Source organism: Pantherophis guttatus, chromosome 11 (genome assembly GCF_059756535.1).
Source record: "Pantherophis guttatus breed Tessera chromosome 11, ASM5975653v1, whole genome shotgun sequence".
Taxonomy (NCBI): Eukaryota; Metazoa; Chordata; class Lepidosauria; order Squamata; family Colubridae; genus Pantherophis; species Pantherophis guttatus.
The window spans coordinates 13,281,974-13,300,135 of NC_142073.1; the positions used below are offsets into that span (position 1 = coordinate 13,281,974).

Below are 18,162 nucleotides of genomic sequence, written 5' to 3' on the forward strand. Positions count from 1 at the left end.
TGCATTGAACTGAGCCCAAGTTATTTGATATTGGAAACCTGGAGAGAGGCCAGTGTGAAGGATTAGGCTTTCTTTTGCTTTAAGACAGACATGTGCTTGCAGATCTACAAAAAAGGATTTGCAATTGTTGCTTAGCCACAAAATTCACCGTCTGAGTTGTGGGTAGGTGGAGGAATTAATTGAATGATACCAAGTTAAGAAGCTATGGAGCTTCAACCTGTCCCATCCTAAGCAAATCTGCAAATAGACCTCAGGAGGGTCTATGACAGTGGTGGGTTTCAAATTTTTTTACTACCAGTTCTGTGGTGTGTGGCTTGGCGGGTGTGGTATGGCTTGGTGGGCATGGCTTGGTTGGCGTGGCAGGGGAAGGATACTGTAAAATCTCCATTCCCACCCCACTCCAGGGGAAGGATACTGCAAAATCTCCATTCCCTCCCCACTCCAGGGGAAGGATACTGCAAAATATCCATTCCCTCCCCACTCCAGGGGAAGGATACTGCAAAATATCCATTCCCACCCCACTCCAGGGGAAGGATACTGCAAAATCTCCATTTCCTCCCAATCAGCTGGGACATGGGAGGCAGAGAATAGATGGGGGCAGGGCCAGTCAGAATTTTTACTACCGGTTCTTTGAACTACTCAAAATTTCTGCTACCGGTTCTCCAGAACTGGTCAGAACCTGCTGAAACCCACCTCTGGTCTATGACAATTCGCCATGGTCAACTCGTCACAGCCAACTTGCCATGGCCAACTCACCTTGGCTAACTTGCTTTAGCCAAGTCGCTAGAGGACAGCTCGCCACAACCAACTTGCTGCAGGAAAAGAGTTACACTAATAATCAAAAAAATAGTAGAATGGAATCATCAAAGAAACGATGCAAAAGGAGGAACAGCGTGAAATGTGAATGGCAATTTTTAAAAAAAATTTTTTTAAAAATTAAAATTTATTTAAATAATTAAATAGAATTTTTTAATTGTCCTACAGGAAGTTGTCCCATGGTGAGTTGTCCTGCAACGAATTGGCCATGGTGAGTTGACTGCAAGCTATGGCAAGCTGTCCCATTCTGACCTCTGGAAGAACTCCAGATGTCTGGGTTTCACAGCCAGCTCCAGCTACCAAGAGAACCTTGAAAAAAAGATCTAATGCCAAAGTTTTCTCTGCCAGTTGAGATCTTTGTGGCTGGTTCAGTTAGCCATGGTTATTCATAAAACTTCTAAAAGGAAATCAACCCTGACTGTTCTTTGAAGGACAGATACAGGAGCTGTAGCTCAAATACTTTGGCCTCCAAATGAGAAGAGAGGACTCCTTGGAAAAGACCCTGATGTTGGGAAAGATGGAAGGCAAAAGGAAAAGGGGATGGCAGAGGATGAGATGGTTTTCTGTTGTTAGTTGTGAAGTCATGTCCAACCCATTGCGATCCCATTGACAACATTCCTCCAGGCCTTCCTGTCCTCTACCATCTTCTGGAGTCCATTTAAGTTCACGTCTACTACTTCAGTGACTCCATCCAACCACCTCATTCTCTGTCATCCCCTTCTTCTTTTGCCCTCAATCTTTCCCAGCCTTAGGCTCTTCTTCAGTGAGTCCTTCCTTCTCATTAGGTGGCCAAAGTCTTAGAGTTTCCTCTTCAGGATCTGGCCTTCTAAAGAGCAGTCACGGTTGATCTCCTCTAGGACTGACCGGTTGGATTGCCTTGCAGTCCAAGGGATTCACAGGAGTCTTCTCCAGCAACATAGTTCAAAGACCTCAATTCTTTGGCCTCAGCCTTTCTTATGGTCCAAATGAGATTGTTAGATAGTGTCATTGACACAGTGGGCATGTGTTTGGGCAAACTCCAGGAGACAGTGAAAGACAGGAGGCCTGATGTGCTATGGTCCATGTGAAGAGTCGGCCACAATTTAGCAAGTGAACAACAATGGATTCATAAAACCAAGTCTTATGGGGAGGGGGGTGCAGCAGGAGAATGACATTCTGTGGGAGAAAAAAAGTAAAAATTGTACACTGCTCAAAATTGCTTTGCACAAAATGGGCAGCCATATAAATGTGATAAATAAATAAGTAGCAAAGATGCAGAAATCCTAGCCAGGAGACTGTTTGCACTTAAAGTTCACACAGCCTGAAGGATCATCAACTTGTAAAACAACATGCCCTGCTAAACTTTATTTTGCAGCTTATCTGAAAAACAGCATGATTCACACTGAGAAATGTACTACGATCAAATTTTCTTTCATTGGAGAGTTCCCTGTATCAGCCTTCCCCTGCCGTTTTTTCTATTCACGCCTTCTGATGGCTTTTCTCTTTGCGCAACAGTGTTTTCCTGTCCCTCCCACACATTTATTTTTTTTCTTTCTTTTTTTCTTTTTTTAAAAAAACTTATGCCAAACTGACCAGATTTAGGAAATCCACAGATTAAAAGGCACATACGGAATACAGTGAGAAGTTGATCAAAACTCAAAGAGGACTACAGTTGAGAACATTATTAGTTGGGAAAATATATGTTTGGTTATACAGTGAATGGGCTTAATTGAATTGGTACATGTTACTAATGAGACAAATCTAATCCTGACGGAATTTTCATCCATTAAACCTCACTTGAAAAAATAATGAGGAAATGCTAATCAAGGAATAGGCTAAGAGTGCTAGCTAGAAAGTAAATTGCTCTGAGGTTACAAAAATTACTTTGGCTGAAACTGAAACATACGATTCGCAAGATCTAGATTTTCCTACGTTTTGGAACAAAGTTAGGTCAGAAGAATCTTTCTCTTTATGCTGCTTGTCCTTTTTCAACTTGGTTTTTTGTCAAATTGTCAAGGGCTAAAAAACATCCTCATCTAAGTATTGGGGGTTTTGGTGTAAGAATTGCTGATGCATATGAATGAGAAAGAAGTGTGGATTATATTTCTGCTTCTCAGATTCCCAGAATTTTTACATTAATTCACTAGAAAGAGATTGCTGAATTAGATTGACCACTAAAATACAGGTATAAATTTACCCGTCTATCTATCTACATAGATAGATAGACGGGTAGATGGGCAAGCGGGCAGGCAGTTCAGCTTTTATATCTCAACCAGTGGTGGGACCCTCCCGATTTAACAACTGGTTCGGTGATCGCACACGCTTTGCATGCATGAGCAGTTTGAAGAAATCTTCACTTCCACGTTTCTTTGGAGGAGAAACATAGATGAGGCATGGCAATCTGCTCTGCTCCATGAATCAGCTGAGAAGATAAAGGTAGGAAAATAGCTCAGGCAGAAGGGTAGGCCCATCTGATCGTCAGGATGAACCGGTTCACTCCCAGTTGATCTCCGGAGCTACTGGGTTTCCCGAACTGGTAGAATCCCACTCCTGATCTCAACCCCTGATCTCAACCCAAGTCTTAACCCAGCCATTGTGAGTTGTGAGTGGTTTTTAAGTTGTGCAATATGGCAATCCATCCAATTTTAATTTAGCAATCCTTTGGTAAACAAACCATGGTGGATTGCACAATGGTAACCCAGCTACTGAATTTCATCTCTTATTTCAGTTGGTGTTGAGCAAAAACAGTTCTCCAGGATATTTCAAGGAAAGTTTCACAATAAGGTCCATAGTGTTTTCCATAGTTACATTTCGGTGTCGAAAGTTTTGAAAGCAGAAACTTCAGGGAATTAAATCAAGTGATTGAATCATTCATCAAATGACCAAAGCTCTTCATAGAATACCTGGTTAACAAAAAGATTTCCGAAGCAATAAAATAGAATTGTATATATTATAACATCGGAAGGATTTGATTGTTTTTATTAATGAAATGAAATACTGTTTATTTGGCCAATGACCAAAATCAAATAGATGAACTAAAATACTAGCATAACAAAGATATTCTTCCTACTCTGTATAAATATGAGCTTCCCTGATTCAAAAGTCATATATACTTCTGTAATTGTTTTTATTAATATGATTTGTTCTATTGTGGAGCCTGCAAACTGAGCCAGTAGAAATCTCAGTAATGTTCATGCCAAGACTGCTGTAATATTCTCGATTTCAGCTTTCTATCAGATTAAGAGCTGATTCAGTTCTTCAAAAGCAGAAGACAGATCTGAGACCTAACCGGTTGTTGTGGTTTTCAGACCCAGAGGGTTAGACACTGCATCTTTGTCTCAGAAATGTTAGGTGCAATTTGATATCGGCAGCATGTACTCGTGATTAATGGACTCAATCTCCAATCTCTAGATTAAGACTGACTATAGTGCAAACATCACCGCTAAAACATCGGCCCTATTTTGTGACTTTTTTTCTAAATTCCCCCCTAGTCTTTATTGCTTTGTATCCCTTTGTCAAATGAACCATTCTACTGAATTCCAGATCTACTGTAGTCTTCTGTGAAATTTGAATTCAGTTGTTGCCCTCCTTTGACTTTTGAGTTTCTTTCTTTCTGTTCTTGGAAATGACATAATATGACTTTCTTGTATGCTGCACCATTATTAGTCTCATGGTGATTAGTCCCTATGGAGTCTAATACCGTCTAATGAATTTGTGGCCGAAAAAAAGCAGAAATTCTTGGCTCACAGTGGAGTCATTTAACTATTATAGCATAATGGCCTTGGAAATACATCTATGGCAGGTATTGTGAACAGAACATTATTGCATAAAACCTTTTCATGTATTTCCCATTGGAAATCCAAAATTTGTAGAAAAAGATTCTAGGATCACATTCTGCTCCATTCTGATTACATGGACTGCTAGAAATTTTGTTTATATAAAGCACCACATAGAGCAAACAAAGAGTACACTCACCATGTGCTTTACTGCTTAATTGTTTAACTGTAACAGGAAACTCTACTCAGAACAAAAGGGCATAAAGTATATACCATAGATCCAAACTTGTAAATACCGTCATCTACTGGCTAGAATACTACTGTAGTTGTTGCATAGAAATACATTCCAACAATGAATTTCCAACATGAACCGAATAGATATTTGAGAAGTGATCCTTGAGATTCTGAAATGCAGATTCCAGCAGTCTCTGATAACAAAGCTCCTTCCCGGTTAGGAGCTCATGCTTTTGAGTGAATGAGAGGATAAACTGGGGAAGAGCTATATGTTTTGTGGGTGGAGGCAAATATATGAGCCCATTGCCCCTTTTTGTACACAGAGAGAGAGAGAGACAGAGAGACAGAGAGAGAGTGTGTGAGAGAATGTATATATAAATAAAATGTGTCTCTAGGGTTCATAGTAGATCCAAGTTTCTAGACGTCTCTTCTTTCTCTTGCCTTCATGTATTGTGATGGATTGAGGAACATTTCTTGAGGAACATTGGGAGAAACACTGATATATTATTACTGTGATGGATTTGCACAACCTCAAATCTTTGCTCCTCACCTTGCCCAAGGTAATCCTCCCAGGAGTCCAAATTGGATCATTTTCACAATTGTGCCCATGTGTCCTTGGGTAGAGATGGAATAAGAGTGAAAATGACAATATCCCAACCTACCACGCCAAATAGATTGAAAGGTTCAGCCATGCTACTTCCAATAACTTCAACATGTCATTTACCTGGTCTCTTGTGGTGCCTCAAAAAAGTCAAAGGCTGAGTCATGTCCCTCAGTTCTTCAGAAGATGCCAACTCTTGGTTTAGACTGAATTTCTCCAATCTTTTCAAGATTTCCAACTAGTTTGCTGAATGGCAAGGATCTGGCAAATTACATTTAACCCATGAATAGCACATCAGGCTGCCTATTCCCAAATTAAGAAGATGTATGAAGCTGTGGTGCTGGAGAAGACTCCTGTGAGTCCGTTGGATTGCATGGCGATCAAACCAGTCAGTCCTAGAGGTTCTTGATGAAACTCAAATACTTTGGCCAACTAATGAGAAGGAAGGACTCACGGGAGGAGAGCCTAATGCTGGGAAAAAGGGGGACGGCAGAGAATGAGGTGGCTGGATGGAATCACTGAAGCAGTCGGTGTGAACTTAAATGGACTCCAGAGGATGGTAGAGGACAGGAAGGCCTGGAAGAATGTTGTCCACGGGGTCGCAATGGGTCAGATATGACTTCACAACTAACAACAACAACATAAAGCCGCCTTATAACTGTCACCAGCAGTTCACACACATTAAAATGCAAAGCACAGGTTTGCAACCCTACCAAGGGTTACATTAAAAAGAGAAGTTGAGTTGATCCAACTGCAGAACTCAGCTCTGTTGCTGAGTTGTGATTCCTCAGGAAATATGCATTTTCAATGTCTGGGGAAGAAAATGCCACGTACCCACAAAACAACAAAACACACAGGGCATTATACCTTGATTCTGCGATCAACTGCCTTTCTTTAAATTGCAGATAGCAAATGCAATTTAGTACTGGCTTCATATTTAATGCTGCCCCTATGCTAGGAATGAATACCGTTATGCTGGAAGCCCATCTGATGTTTCCTTACCCAGCACGTTTGCCAAGCTATGTTAATCTCTGTTCATAGACAACTAGAAATAAGACAATCCAATGACAGCTGGATATATTTTAATCCTGCTCTTAAAGTCTTGCTTACAATTTTCTGGTTCAGATGGCTGAAACACAGTTTCTGCTGAGCTCTGTGCATTAGCTTCTGGATTTATAACCCTTTTTAGGAGTTTTACCGATCTCGGTGCTTACTCCATGCCGACTGCTTTATTACTCTCAATAATCGGTTTATATACCCTACGATGTAAGAATGTTTTTTTTTGTGTGTGTGTTTTTTGTTCAAAATAATTTTGAAAAGCTATTATAAACTGAACGGTGATTTTGAACAGCATGATGGAATTCCCCATCCTGTTGTAGGTCAAACTCAAGAGGCAAATGGGGATTTCTGGAAGAAAATCCAACCTATTGTCCTTGCAGTATGTCACAAATAATGCAGCCCATTTCCAAATCTGTTCCAAACCCTTTCCAGTTGTGAATGACTGAGCTGGTTTAAAAATGAGAAAAAGATGCTAATAGCCCTAAAGGTCGATGATCACTGATGGTCAGGTATGGGAAGTGTTGCCATTTCAGACAGGAAGCTGTGCAGAGAGTAGTGCGGACAGCAGAAAAGATTATTAGATGTTCACTTCCTTCTATCTGGGACAAGGCAAATAAGAACTGCTTGATTAGGGTCTGCAGTATTGCCTGGGATGCTACACATCCTTTCCATGACTGGTTTTCTTTGTTACCTTCTGGGAGGATGCTCCATGGAATCTGAAGCAGAACATCTAGATTCTGTAATACCTTTGTACCATATAGTATCTATCTTGTTAACACTCAAGACTCTTTTTTTCTGCTATGTGTTTGTTTGTTAGATAGATAGATAGATAGATAGATAGATAGATAGATAGATAGATAGATAGATAGATAGATAGATAGATAGATAGATAGGCAGGCAGGCAGGCAGGCAGGCAGGCAGGCAGACAGACAGATAGATGATAGATAGCATGCAATGTATATATGTGTGTGTGTGTGCACACACACACATTCTTTTGAGAGCAGGCATCTGAATTTCATTTATAATGTGTGCTAGTGACAATGAAGTTTTTCTCTAAAAAGAAGGGAGGGAGGGCAGGAGGGAGGGACAGAGGAGGAAGTGAAGAAGGAAGAAGGAAGTGAAGAAGAAAGGAAGGAAGGAAGGAAGGAAGGAAGGAAAAAAGGAAAAAAGGTTTTGATTCATTCCTGTTCCTTACTATTATTTATTTATTTATTTATTTATTTATTTATTTATTTATTTATTTATTTATTTATTTATTTATTAATCACATTTCTATACCGCCCTACTCCCGAAGGACTCAGGGCGGTGAACAGCCAAGATAAAATACAGATAATACAAATATTAAAAAATCCCTTAAAATTATTAAATATTTTGGCCGAAACACAGATTAAAACACATTAAAACACCCAATCTATAAAATATAGATAGACACTTGAATAGATACATTTAAATAAATAAATTACAGTTGATCTCTTGAGAAAAAAGGAATGCTTTACTACATTGCAATTTTCATGGAAAATTGTTTTTTTTTTCCCTTTTAAACCACAGATTTTATGAAACACAGTAATTCAATATTTTGGCTTGGAGTTTTGGAAAAAAGGATGACATCTATAATAAACAATTCCTTTGTCATAAGCCTTCTTTTAAACTTAGGAAGAAGTAGGAATTTTAACTGTGGTTTTGTACAATAATTTGAACATGTATTCTGTCGCATTAATGAGAAAATTAGATCTTGGGCAATGTCCTGAGTCCATGCACTAATCTCAACTACAAAATTGTATTGTTTTAATGCAATTAGCAGCAGAATTTAGTGGAGATGTCAACATGCTGGAAAATTAACCCTAAATTTAACCAATGGGGAAAAAAAGCCACTTTGTTAGATATTATTATAATCAGTTCAGGCAACTATATATGAATTGAAGAGGACTATGTATGATTTAGCAGTCTGTCCTCTGATTAATGAAGTAACGGATTATATTTTCATGGCTATTTGGTGAAATTTATTCAAGATACGTTTTTTCTCAAAGTGGTCCCTTGGTCTATATACCAAATGAATGAGCCATTGGGTTCCCCATATCAAAACAACTTACTTTATGTGTGGCCAGAACTTGAAAATAACATTTAACACAGCACAGTACTTAAATAAAATGGTTCAGCTGAGATCTGCATACATGAGACTGATTGGGGTAGATTGTAAGGGTGACACCAAAATATAATTTTATGTTATTTTATTCTATTTTGCATATTTATATATTAAATTATATTGTATCTTATCCTTTAACTATTGTATTTTACCCTACTCTTATTTTAAATTGTTTCTATAGGATTTTATTGGTAATATGTGTTTGACCCTTATGCTTTGATATGGCCTATAGCAATGATGGCTAACCTTTTTGCCATCGCGTGCCAGGAGGGATGGGTGGGGGTGGGGATTGCACATGCATGTGCCCACACCCATAATTCTATGTGCCCTGTGCATGCACGCACGACCCACACACTCCCCCCACTCCTGGCATGTGATGGCCCGGTAGGCCTGTTTTTCTCTCTCACCTGGCTCCAGAGCCTTTCTAGGAGTCTGGGGAGGGCAAAAACTGCCTTCCACACACTCCCGGAGGCCCTCCAGAGGCCAGAAATGGCCCGTTTGCCATTTGGAACTAAGCTTGCATGCCCACTGATATGGCTATGTGTGCCACCTGTGACACGCGTGCCATAGGTTTGCCATCACGGGCCTATAAGCTAATCTATCTATCTATCTATCTATCTATCTATCTATCTATCTATCTATCTATCTCAACGTGGCAAGGTTTTGATGGTTCTTATTTCCCTTTGCAAAATGCTAATAAGGCAACCAAAAAAGTTTTTTTTTTTAATCTCACAGAATGAAGAAGCAATAACCAATTGCATAATATGAGGGTTTATCAAAGGCATCGGAGTTCAATTTTAGCATCGTTTTAATTTTTTTGCAATCCGATTTGAAGAAATTGGACATTATGTTAATAGCACATTATGAAGAAAGTATTGTTACATTCCTTAATTATTCAGACCGCTAACCATAGACACGATTCTAATGTTTCATTCTCATTGTTCTCAGCACTTCCTTAATAGGATGAAAAGTGGCTATCTGATTTTGTTCCTGCAGAATTTCTGAGAGTGTATATTTACTACTTCTTTTGTTTCTGAGATTTTATCCTATACAGCAAGATAATTCCGTATCTTTTAAAAGGTAATCCTTTTGTCTTGGACAGCAGGGTTTTATCCTTCACAACTTCCTTCTTTAAGAAGGATTCTTTAGTTTCTTAGATCAGCCCAATGGCCTTTCTTTTGAGTAGATGTTGAAAGGGACCGTGGAGATTTTCTAGACTAGTGGTGAAATCCAACTTTTTTTACTACCGGTTCTGTGGGCGTGGCTTGGTGGGAGTGATGTGGCTTGGTGGGCGTGGGCAGGGGAAAGATACTGCAAAATCCCCATTCCCTCCCCACTCCTGGGGGAAGGATATTGCAAAATCTCCATTCCCACCCCACTCAGGGGCCAGCCAGAAGTGGTATTTGCCGGTTCTCCAAACAACTCAAAATTTCCGTTACCGGTTCTCTGAACTGCTCAAAATATCCACTACTGGTTCTCCAGAACCTGTCAGAACCTGCTGGATTTCACCCCTGTTCTAGACCAACTCTTTGCTCAAGCAGGAGGCGCTATACCATTTCAGACACATGGCTGTCTAATCTCTTCTTAAAAGAGATGTCCAGGATTCAGTTAGATGCAATTGTATTTGATAACCTCAGAAGGGAAAAAGTGGGATTGTAGATTTTTTTAAAAAAATGGTGCTGGAATTTGAAAACAGAACACTTTCAATATTTACTTATTTGTCAATTAAACAATTTTAATAGCCATCTACCAAAAGAAATTCTAGGTGGTGAACAAGATTTAAAACTCGAATATTAGTATCAATCTCCATTAGAACAGGAAAAAAGAACAAAGCTGAAAATCTCATACCCATGGATCAAACATAACCACATATACCAGTTCTATTAATACCCTGGCCAGATCTTCATTTGCTCTTGTGAACATGCCAGAATAATTGTTGAACAATTAGCCATGAAAGAGAAATAAGGATTGCAATCTAACATAGAGTGTCATCTTTAAAAAACAAAACAAAATAAACCCCTTTCCTCTGGCATTAAAATCAAGCGTAAAAAAGAATCATAAAGATTCAAGCTGAGATATGAGTACGTCATACTTTTTCAATCTGAAAACCAGCTTCTCAAATTCGTTCCTCTAAAGAATATCGTATTTCTAAAAAAAAAAACAGGACAGGAAATAGGTTTTTTTGACTCTTTTTTGCATTTGTAGAATCCTGTTCCATAAATCCTCTGCACAAATAAAACGTTTCAAGAAACATGTTATGGAAAATAGGTTGCTGGACCAGTGTGTCTGGTTCACTTCAAGGAACTAATATTCTAGGTTTCATAGCTGCAAATATGCAAAACAGAAAACACAATTGGAAACTGAATCAAAGACACTTGCTTTGTTGGTGTGTTCTCTTCAGCAACTGGAGTCTTTTTTTTTTCCCCTTTCCAAATGAAAGAGTACTGTCATTCATATCTCTTGGAAGAATGGTTGTTAAATATATGGAAATTGTCTCAAGCAGTAGGTCAGTTAATTACAGCATTTTAATGCTTCCCTTGTAGAGCAGCAATTAATTTAACAGCATTTTGCTGGAATTTCTCTTTCTCTCTCTCTCTCTCTCTCAGCATTATCAGTTTTAAAATCATCATCATTTGAGGCAAATAGTGTGGTTTTATTTTATGTGATTGTTCCTTCAAAGATCTTTATTTAACAAATGTCAGGGCTGAAGGTCTTTTTTTTCTTTCTTTCTTTCTTTTTTAAAAATAATAACCGTCCTCTGCTTTATTATTAACAAAACCGGAGGCACATTGAGAAGCTGAACAAAATTGGTATGAGCATCCTGTTATGTCTAGATTGAAGACTTCAAGGAAGACATGAGAGAGACATGCCGGAGATCTCATTTGTTTTTCACTTATCTCTGGAATGGAGACAGGAGACATGGTAAATAGGTTGAACTAAGGGGCCATGACAGTATTAATATACATGCAGGCTTTGCAACATTTTTAATTAGCTGAAGTCAGCCTTCCTTAGCAAGGTGAGCTGGAAATGGCATCTCCTGCTGCTTAACTCTTTGTTTTGCCTTGTCCAAAAAAACAACCAAAAACAGATTCTAGAGGAATGCAGAGTTTCCTGGAAATTGCATACATATGTTGCATCAGAGAAATATATGGCTACAATTTGTTTAATGTGAAAGAAAAGTAGATCGCTGTTGCAATGGTTGGAAGATTAAAAGTATTTGTGGGGGGTCTTTCCTCTTCCCCCCCCTAAACTGGAGGAGTTCTCAAAATAGAAAATCCTTTTCTCTATATCAAGCGTGTCCAATTTATGCAACTTTTAAGACCTGTAAACTTCAACTTCCTGAATTCCTCATCAAGCTCTGTCTTGCACATTGGCAAATAGATAGATAGATAGATAGATAGATAGATAGATAGATAGATAGATAGATAGATAGATAAAAAACATAAAATACCAATTAGATGGACATGACCTTGTAGACGACCCTCACTCTGTCAAGGACCTTGGAGTACTCATTTCTAAAGATCTAAGTGCCTGAGCCCACTGTAACAACATTGCCAAAAAGGCATTAAGAGTTGTTAACCTAATCTTGCGTAACTTCTTCTCTGGTAATGTTGTGCTACTAACTAGAGCATACAAAACATTTGCTAGACCAATTCTTGAATACAGCTCATCTGTCTGGAACCTGCACTGCATATCGGACATAAATACAATCGAGAGAGTCCAGAGATATTTTACGAGACGAGTCCTCCATTCCTCTAACCACAATAAAATACCTTATGCCACCAGACTCCAAATTTTGGGCTTAGACAATTTAGAACTACGCCGATTTCAGTCTGACCTAAGCATAGTACATAAAATTATTTGCCACAATGTCCTTCCTGTCAATGGCTACTTCAGCTTCACCCACAATAATACACGAGCAAATAATAGATACAAACTCAAGGTAAACCGTTCCAAACTCGATTGCAGAAAATACAACTTCAGCAACAGAGTGGTCAATGCCTGGAATACACTACCTGACTCTGTGGTTTCTTCCCCAAACCCCCAAAACTTTAACCTTAAACTGTCTACTGTTGACCTCACCCTGTTCCTAAGAGGTCTGTAAGGGGCGTGCATAAGTGCACCAGCGTGCCTACCATCCCTGTCCTAATACTCCTTTTTACTCTTACTCTTTTCATGTATTCAAATTATGTTTATACTTTTACCTGTTATCTTATATATGCTTGGCAAATAAATAAACTTAAACTTAAGTCTGGAGAATTCTGGGAGATGAAGTCCACAGGTCTTAAAGTTGCCAAGGTTGAACCCCTGCTCTATATGGTTATGATTATTTTTCAACTGGTTGTGTGAAAATATTTAGACAGGAATTCCATAATATATTTTTTTTGAAAAGTCAGTAAAATCAATAAAGTCAGTGTTTAATTGCATAGCTTGTCCTATGTGATTCAAATGAGTAAAAAAATATTGGAATGGACAAATTGCACAGAACCCCAAATTAAATGTTCTCACTGTTAGGAAATGTCTCCTTAGTTCTAGATCAGGGGTCTGTAACCTTAAACACTCAAAGAGCCATTTGGACCCGTTTCCCACAGAAAAAAAAACCACCGGGAGCCACAAAACTCTTCCCGTGCCTGACTATTTTTTGAGCGGCCACAAAACTAGCATATGTAGTTGAATTAAACGTTCTGTTTTCTTCTGAAACTTTTCTTTTCTTGGATTTATCCATGGTTGGCCTACTGGGGGTTGAAAAGTTCAATAAATCACGTGCTGGCGGGTGTCGCACATTGGTGGTTGTGACGCATATTTTGAGTGATAGGGAGCCGCACCAGAGGGGTGAAAGAGCCACATGCGGCTCCAGAGCCGCAAGTTGCTGACCCCTGTTCAAGATTGCTTCTCTCCTTTATTAAAGGCTCAGTAATAAAATTGCTTTAATCTGTTTACAAGCTCAGTTTGTGGAGATAAGACCCACACTGGTTGTTCAAACATAAATGCATCTAAGGATTTAACCTTTTCTTCTTTTTCTTTTTAAGCTTCCTTTTGTTCTCTTCCCTTTTTAATGGATTTGGGCCATTGTTTAGGTAGGACTTTAGCTAGGCCCTCTCTCTCTTTTGAGGTACATGGTACATAAACAGGGTAACTCAGCTGTATTCCTTCTTTATGGAACCCCTGGATATTCCTACAAATCCTATCTTTCTGCCTCTTTGTAAACAGATTAAAACAATCTTATTACTGAGCCTTTATCTCCATCTGAACGAGGCCACTACGATGGTTTTCAATATGGGTTTTAATTAGTTGATTAATAATGGTTTGTTTTAATGCTTTGTTACTGTGCTACTGTTTGGCATCCAGAATCCATGGGGAGGTAACCTAGAAATGCTGTATTTATGTATGTATGTATGTATGCATAAATAAATAAATACAGAATTCCTTTTCAAAAGATCAGGATAATTTCCCTGCCTGCCAAATGCACACACCTTTTTTAATTGGGTGGATGGTGACTGACAGAAGCGAAAAGTGTGTAATAAGGGACACCCAGTTGGATTCGGATGTGTTTGCAAGGGAGAAGTCCGTGGCTTCTGTTCTCTTGCTTCCCCTTTGCTCTTTCCTTTGAAGCTATGACAGAACGGTAGCAAATGCCCCAAACAAAAGAAAGCAGACTTATTAGAAATCTTCCTCCAGCAGGGAACGACGCGTCTTCTGCCTTTGATTTAACAGGCTTCCTCCTGATGTCTTCTCAGATCTTCTGACCATGTGAACATGCCAGAATTTTGATGATGTGTTGTTGGTTCGACTGGGTTAGAGGAAATAAAAAGGGAGGGGTGGGGAAAACGCACTCAAGCCCTGAAATTTTTCGCTCTGTTAAGCGGCGTCATTGAAGTTTAGACTTTTGTTGATGAAAGTTGAGGGATCACCAACAATTATTATTTATTTATTTATTTTTATTTAGTTTGTCGATCATGTACAGGTATAAGTATAAACATGGACATGAACAAGAAATGAGTACAAATAAATGGGGACTGTAGGACAGGGACGGTAGGCACCAGTAGTGGGTTTCAAATTCTATCACTACCAATTCGCTTGTGAGCGTGCGTGCGCTTGATGCTTCTGCGCATGTGCAGAGACTTCCAGGAAGATGGGTGAAGCTTCCTGCTGCTGCCGCTACCGGTTCAACTGAACCGGGGTGAACTGGTAGCAACCCACCACTGGTAGGTGGAGGAACATTGTCCATGGGGTCACGATGGGTCGCACATGACTTCACAACTAACAACAGTAGGTGAAAAAGCAGAATTTTCAGAAGATTACATTTTAGTTATATTAACATGGGACATAGTAAGCATTTAGGAGAATCCCCAAAACATTTTTCCTAGACAAGCTCCGTATCAGACTAAGATCAACGATCTTTACATATGCTCCATCTTACTGCCTGTCAACTCTTCCATAACTAGCAGAGTGGTGAAGCAACAGCAATGGAACAAATGTCAGTCCTTAAACTTTTAGCAAGCATTACACTGAATGCATAAGGGATGCGGTGGCTCAGTGACTAAGACGCTGAGCTTGTCGATCAAAAGGTGGGCAGTTCGGTGGTTTAAATCCCTAGTGAGCTTCCATGACTTGTCCCAGCTTCTGCCAACCTAGCAGTTCGAAAGCACGTAAAAAATGCAAGTAGAAAAATAGGGACCACCTTTGGTGGGAAGGTAGTAGCGTTTTGTGCGCCCTTGGCATTTAGTCATGCTGGCCACATGACGACGGAGGCATCTTCAGACAGCGCTGGCTCTTCAGCTTTGAAATGGAGATGAGCACCACCCCCTAGAGTCAGGAACGACTAGCACATATGTGTGAGGGGAACCTTTACCTTTACACTGAATGCAACCATTAAATAGTTTCAAGAAAGAGTTGTTTTGAGACACTGCCCTATTGTTGAATATTTCTTCCATCATATATTCAACCCTGTTCATGCTTAATAAGTATTTCCAAGCACATTACATGACTTCTTTTCCAATTTAAGTATGCGTTCGTATTATATCAATTTTCATGAATTCCTAATTCATGAATTAGCAGGAACTTATGTTCCTGCTAATATTTTGGGCCTGTTTAAAAAAAAAAAATCAAAGGCAAGCTATCTAATCACTAATTTCCTGATTAATCGGATGGGCAACATTCCTCCTTTTTGACTGAAGCATGGTCCTTTAAGCCTGGGACTGTATTTTTTATAGCAGGAACATTGTTGCTCGTACTTTACATATAGATGGCATATTGCACAGGAAGAGCGCACCATAAAGTCCTTCATTGTCATTGGTTATGGCAAAAGGCAATAAATCATTCACGTTTTCCTTTATGAATTGTAAAAACTATCATAAGTTTAGAGATAACTCAGGCCAAGATGGTAAATTTCAGAGTTTCCCCCGTGAATTTATAGCGAAAGGTAGAAAAATGACTGCTTATGCAGCTTGGAACGGTGGGGGCCAGGATTCATACTATGATGTCAAGTGCAGTAGTTTGCCTTCAATTTGCACTCAGGACTCCCAGGGACATCAAGGACGGTACATAATCCAGGGAATAAATTTTCTGAAGAATGAGGAAGGAAATATGCATGAGAATTTGCAGTCATGTGAAAAACAATTTTACACAGTTTAAAGCTTCTTCTTCTTCTTCTTCTTCTTCTTCTTCTTCTTCTTCTTCTTCTTCTTCTTCTTCTTCTTCTTCTTCTTCTTCTTCTTCTTCTTCTCCTTCTCCTTCTCCTTCTCCTTCTCCTTCTTCTTCCCTCCTCCTCCTCCTCCTCCTCCTCCTCCTCCTCCTCCTCCTCCTCCTCCTCCTCCTCCTCCTCCTCCTCTTCTTCTTCTTCTTCTTCTTCTTCTTCTTCTTCTTCTTCTTCTTCTTCTTCTTCTTCTTCTTCTTCTCTCCTCCTCCTCCTCCTCCTCCTCCTCCTCCTCTTCTTCTTCTTCTTCTTCTTCTTCTTCTTCTTCTTCTTCTTCTTCTTCTTCTTCTTCTTCTTCTTCTTCTCTCCTCCTCCTCCTCCTCCTCCTCCTCCTCCTCCTCCTCCTCCTCCGCCTCCTCCTCCTCCTCTTCTTCTTCTTCTTCTTCTTCTTCTTCTTCTTCTTCTTCTTCTTCTTCTTCTTCTTCTTCTTCTTCTTCTTCTTCTTCTTCTTCTTCTTCTTCTTCTTCTTCTTCCCCCCCCTCCTCCTCCTCCTCCTCCTCCTCCTCCTCCTCCTCCTCCTCCTCCTCTTCTTCTTCTTCTTCTTCTTCTTCTTCTTCTTCTTCTTCTTCTTCTTCTTCTTCTTCTTCTTCTTCTTCTTCTTCTTCTTCTTCTTCTTCTTCTTCTTCTTGGCTAAAACATGTGAAGAACGGTTGCAGGAATGTCTAGTTTACTGAAAAGAAAAGCTAGGGGTGACATGATAGCAGTGCTCCAATATCTGAAGGGCTGCCACTATTCTCCAAAGTACCAGAAGGCAAAACAAGAAACAATGGCTAGAAACTAACCAAGGAGAGAAGCAGCCTAGAACTAAGGAGAAATTTCCTAACGGTGAAAACAGTTAACCAGTGGAATGACTTGCCTTTAGAAGTTGTGGGTGCTCCATCACTGGAGGCTTTTAAGAAGAGACTAGATAGCTACTTGTCTGGAATAGGGTCTCCTGCTTAAGCAGGGGGTTGGACTAGAAGACCTCTAAGGTCCCTTCCAACTCTATTGTTCTGTTATTGATTTCCAAGCCCTAAAGAAACTTTGAAATAATGAACTCTATTATTATAGTATTATAATAGAACATTTTAAATTAACTAATGCTTACTGTGAACTACAGGGTTTTTGCTATCACAAGGGAAATGGAAGGATATAGAGTTTGTTCTTGCCTTTTAAACTGGTCAGTCTCCTACGCAAGGATGCATAAAACTCATTTTTCCATTGAGACCTGTGTCGCTCTCCCCGTGAGGCCTCCTTCCACTCATATTTGACAAAGCTTTATGTCTGCAATCAAAAGCTCAGGAATTTATTTTTTTATTATCTTGGCATTAAAGGTTTTACAGCTCAGAAGTGGAAAACGGATCTTGCCGCTATTGTCTTTAAATACTGTTTGTTCTTTATTTACTAAGCATAAATTGAAAAAGAAACCACCATAATTTTAAAATTAGCCAAGATAAGTATTCAGAGAGCTGAGGGAGAAATATTATTTTATTTAATGCCCTGGGCATCCAGTTATTTATTAGGAGCAACATGTCAGCACATACCCAAGTGAAGTCAGCTCTGTCCCACGTAATTTACGGCCCAACTATGACCCTGTTTTCCCCCTCCTCCCAGAGTGTGTCATAAATCACATTCTCCAACGGAGCACTTTCGCGGGCTGTAAAGATCACATCTCTCCGTCTGGTTCCGGTAACCTGGGATACAGCCTTGAGAAAGGTACGCTTGGAATGTGCTTCTGGTTGTGGCTGCCGTTCTGCTCGGTCAGTCCTCCCCCCCACCTATGGCAACTCGAGAGCAGGCCAGGAATGCTTTACGAGTTGACACTATGATTCTCAGCCATGACTACCCAAAAAGGTGGAAGGCTGCTCTCTTCGGAGGT

At 39.6% G+C, this 18,162-nt stretch overlaps 1 long non-coding RNA gene across 1 annotated transcript in view; it reads left to right on the forward strand.

The window, feature by feature from the left end:
* The window catches only part of LOC148112284 (uncharacterized), a 260,798-nt gene that overhangs the window by 116,685 nt on the left and 125,951 nt on the right, over positions 1-18,162 (forward strand). The gene's annotated exons all lie outside the window — the stretch shown is intronic.